The sequence below is a fragment of the Pteropus alecto genome, unplaced genomic scaffold (assembly GCF_000325575.1).
Source record: "Pteropus alecto unplaced genomic scaffold, ASM32557v1 scaffold3, whole genome shotgun sequence".
In the NCBI taxonomy this organism is placed as follows: domain Eukaryota; kingdom Metazoa; phylum Chordata; class Mammalia; order Chiroptera; family Pteropodidae; genus Pteropus; species Pteropus alecto.
In genome coordinates, this window is record NW_006442484.1 from 36,233,684 (window position 1) to 36,238,356 (window position 4,673).

The 4,673-nt window shown below is 32.8% G+C and overlaps 2 pseudogenes; both read right to left on the reverse strand.

Moving 5' to 3' along the window:
- Positions 1-438: 438 nt before the first annotated feature.
- LOC112470473 lies at positions 439-557 on the reverse strand (annotated as a pseudogene).
- A 2,711-nt stretch (positions 558-3,268) lies between these two features.
- LOC112470613 lies at positions 3,269-3,387 on the reverse strand (annotated as a pseudogene).
- Between the last annotated feature and the right edge of the window lie 1,286 nt (positions 3,388-4,673).

The following is a 4,673-nucleotide window of genomic DNA, read 5'->3' on the forward strand; positions in this document are numbered from 1 at the left end:
CAACCCTTTTTATCCCTTTGGAGAGGAAAATCAAACTCAGAGAGGTAGAGGTACATCAATTACAGAAGTCTGTGAATGCTAGGCTGAATAAGAAAATAAATAAATAAATGATGGAACATTTTTGTTAAACAAGGGACTCTGATTCGAGAAAAATATTTTTCTGATTTACAGAAAAAAATTGTTCTATTTGTTCTATGTTAAGATTGGGTATTTGTTAAGAATAAGTTATTATCTACTGACTCTAAATTATATGTATATTTATATATTTAAAATATTTATTTATTTATTTATTTATTTATTAGTATACAGTACATTGGTCAGACATCGATATAGTTCATTAAACAATCCCCCCAATTGCGCCCTCCCTCAGGTGAGGCAACCCTTGGTTGACCTCACAGATTGCAAGGACCTTGTCAGTTTACAACCCCTTATTTTTTATGCCTACAGCACCTGGTCTTCCTAGGTGGTCTTCCATCCACGTACTAACCAGGCCTGACCCCGCTTAGCTTCCGAGACCAGATGGGATTGGGCTTGTTCAGGGTAGCATGGCCGTAGACTCTAAATTATATCTTGACATATTATAATTAGTTGAATAGTTTTAGTATTGTTATGTTGCATTAGATTCTTTATTAATGTTATTATTTTTATTGTCAATAGCACCCAATTTGGATCATGTACTATAAACCAGTCCTGGTACTAGAGGCTTTACATGCATTATCTCTAAGCCACCATACATCATTGAATTAAATTACAGTAGTCCCCACTATCCTCAGGGGATACATTACAAGACCCCCAGTGGTTGCCTGAAACCTCTGATTCTATGTATAAGTTGACCCTTGAACACCAAAGTTGGAACTGAGTGGGTCTACTTAGATGTGGATTTTTTTCAATAAATACAGTTTGCCATTTGTATCAGCTGTTTTCACGTCTGCAGATTTAACCAAGTGTAGATCGAAAACACTATTTTTGCTTTTCCAATTGCGATTTCCCAACCTCGGATTGAAAACAGAATTTCAATGTAAAAATCTTTTCCAGTCCAAGGCTGTTTGAATGTGCAGTAGTGAAGAGTGAACTGTAGCGTCAAAAGATGAACATGGATTTTTGACTGCACAGGGGTAGATGCCTTTAACCTCCACACTGCTCAAAGGTCAACTGTACTCTTTTTCCTATATATATGTATCTATGATAAAGCTTAATTTTTAAATAAGACACATTAAAAGATTAACAATAATAAGTAATAATATAATAGAACAATTATAACAATATACTGTAATAAAAGTTATGTGAATGTGGTCTATCAAAATATTTTATTATACTGTACTCATTTTCTCATTTAAAGGAAGCATCGTACATCTTTTCTTTGTCATATCCAAATTGCCATTATCACTATCCTTGCACTTTGGGGCCATTATTAAGTAAAATAAGTGTAACTTGAACACAAACCCTGCAATATTGCAACAATCTGATAACATAAGACCACCATGTGACTAAAGGGCGGGGAATGTATATACAGTGTTGAGAGGTTGGACAGAGATGATTCACATCCTGGGAGGGACTGAGAGGGACTCTCCAGATTTCATCATCATACTCAGAGTAATTTGCGATGTAAAACTTAAAAATTGTTTATTTCTGGAATTTTTTATTTAATATTTTCAGAATCCTGTTGAGCAAGACTATTGAAACCCCAGAAAGTGAAACAGTGAATAAGATGGGACTATTGTACTCTCATTGTAGAGATAAGAAACTTGTAGTTCAGGAGAAGTGACTCTTCCAAAGTCATGTGGCTGATAAATTGAAGATCCAGATTTAAGCCCCACTTTATTTAACTTCAAAATGCATGCATTTTCCAGTATTTTATTTTGATTATAAAAGAATTTATAAAAGACATTAACGTAATTTTGAAATTTTTTACGTGAAAACTGTAACACAAATTTTAAATTTAAATTAATTCAAAATTCATAAAGCTCAAGTAACCAAAATGGTTTCTGAGTACTGCATATTGGTAATTGGGACTTAGGATAATTATAACAATTATAGGGTATTAAGTTTCTGAAAAAAAAATATATGAACTAGAATCACTGTGAATTCAGTGTTAAGTATCTATCTTTACAGTAGTTATTTAAAAATTTATGTTATATGTATAACTGTGACTTTAACTATTAATCTATACATATGACTTTAATATTAAATACATGGAAAAATACTGATTTATTATTTGTAAGGTATCACATACTAAAAACCTAAATTTTACTATGATTATTTATTTTAAATAGCATTTTTATTTTTTATTGCATTCATGTTTTAAGAATACATTTGTTATTTATAATAGTAGCTGCTCCAAATTTTATAAAACTAATTACATATGTTGATTGCCAGAGTACACAAATTGAATCAAAAGAGGGAATCTACCATTCTCTAGGTAGGACCTCTTTATAGAGTTTTTTCATGAAAATCTCAAACTAATATCTATGTCTTGACATAAGATGAGTTATAAATTAGAGCAGGGTCTACAATAATGGAATGAATACAGTAATGTAATATCTTTGAAACATATGAAAATAAATTGCAAGATTATAATGAAAAAAGAATTAAAGAGCTTGTTCCCCTTAAGGTAAATAAGAAATTTTTAAAAATTAGGTAACAGAATAATCACTGGGTGAGTCATTCTCTCAACGGTTATCTAACCCCTCTTAACAGCATGTTCTACTCGTCTCTAACCCAACTGAAGAAAAAATATAATTTCTGTGAGTTAGTCACAGATTACATCTTCAAAAGATATTACATCACAGATTGCATCTTCAAATAGAGCTTCCAATGTATTAAACACTTTAGAAAGTTCAAATTAATTATAAAAGAGGTTCTGGATCTCAAGGGATTTACACCAAAATTCAAAATAAACACACTTGAAATATACAAAAGTCAAGTTGATTTATCCATGACAGTCATCTGTCAGGTATTATGCAAATGCTTTATAAAGTCTCAGGACCAGCTCAGCACACCAGATTGCACATAAAAGGAACTGAAGTTAATCAAATTTTTTCTGAACTCGCCAGTTACACATTGCCTTATTAGTTAATTTATTTGGAAGAGGAAGGATCATTTCTGATCACCCCTTCACACCTTCTCCTTCATGTCTGCAACTCTTCTTTTTATTATTATTATTATATTTTTTTTTATTTTTTTAGGCGAGGCAACCCTTGGCCTTTGGTTGACCTTACAGATTGCAAGGACCTTGTCAATTTACGAATCCTTTATTTTTTATTTTTTACGGCTACAGCACCTGGTCTTCCTAGGTGGTCTCCCATCCAAGTACTAACCAGGCCTGATCCTGCTTAACTTCCAAGATCAGCCGGGATCGAGCTTGTTCAGGGTGGCATGGCCATAAACTGCAAATCTTCTTTTTGACCTACAAATATTAAATTACTAAAAATTGCTAAAAACATTTTTGACATACCAGTTCTGATTTCAAGACTTAAACAATTGTAAAGCTACCTAGAATTTACTACACCACAAATATTACATGCAAAGTGCTTTATATATCTCCTTTAATCATCACAATATAGTGTAAGGTAGGTATGACTGTTATCCCTATTTTAAAAATGAAAAAATTGAGGCTCAGAGAGGTTAAGTAAGGCCACATAGCTCAAAGTGGTAAAGCTGAGATGCAAAACTAGGTCCATTTGACTTTAAATCTTTGCTCTTTTCTATTATGCCTCGCTGCTTCAACTAGACTACAAAGAAACAATCTCCTTTTTAGTACCCTTAAGCTGACGTTTCAGTACCCTTAAGAGGGTGTATCTGAGAGATTAACTCTTCTTTAGAATCAATTTTATGGACTATACTGATTAGGAGAAGCTCACACACCAGTCCCACACTCTACTTTCTGTCATGGAAGAAAACTAAACATTCAATTCATGAATCACTCTGGGTTCCACAGCAAGATCTGGGATTCCTGGGCAGAAGCAGGGAGCCCATGATTTTGGGAACTTTGGTAGGTAGAAGTTAAAAAAAATACATTAAAAAATTATTTTAAAGCTGCAAAAGTTCTTATCTAACAAGAGACAGAGATTCCAAGCCAAATTCATTCTGAGAAAACCACCCAAATAGTCCTTTTAGAGACACAAATAAAAACAAAGATCTTCTATCAAAATGAAAACTGAAACTTCTTTAGATACGAGAATATGTATACATAAATCATATATATATATATTAGGTCTATGTTTGCGATTAAGGGAACTTTAGAGGAAATATGTCTTATCTAGGAGGCATGAAATTGTTGAGAAGATGTCACAACATTATTGAACAGATTTAAGAAGGGTAAGAGCCAGAAGTTGATGGATCTGTCATCATAAGAGATTTTATGAAACCTGAGGCAGAAGTAGAACTTCCTGAAAGCGCAGGCTCTGAAGTGAGGCACAGAATAAAGAAAAGAAATATTTCAGTCTTTTCTCCTCTGCTCCAGCACCTTGGTGTTGATAGGCCATTTCGAATGGCCTTTTTTTTTTTTTTTCACACTATATGTTCCATATAAAAGTAATGGATTGGAGGTTTATCTTTCTTCCTTCTTTGTTTGCTTTCTTTGCTTTCTTTCTTTCTTTCTTTCTTTCTTTCTTTCTTTCTTTCTTTCTTTCTTTCTTTCTTTCTTAGTTATTTATTTTAGGTTTTCTTGGTAT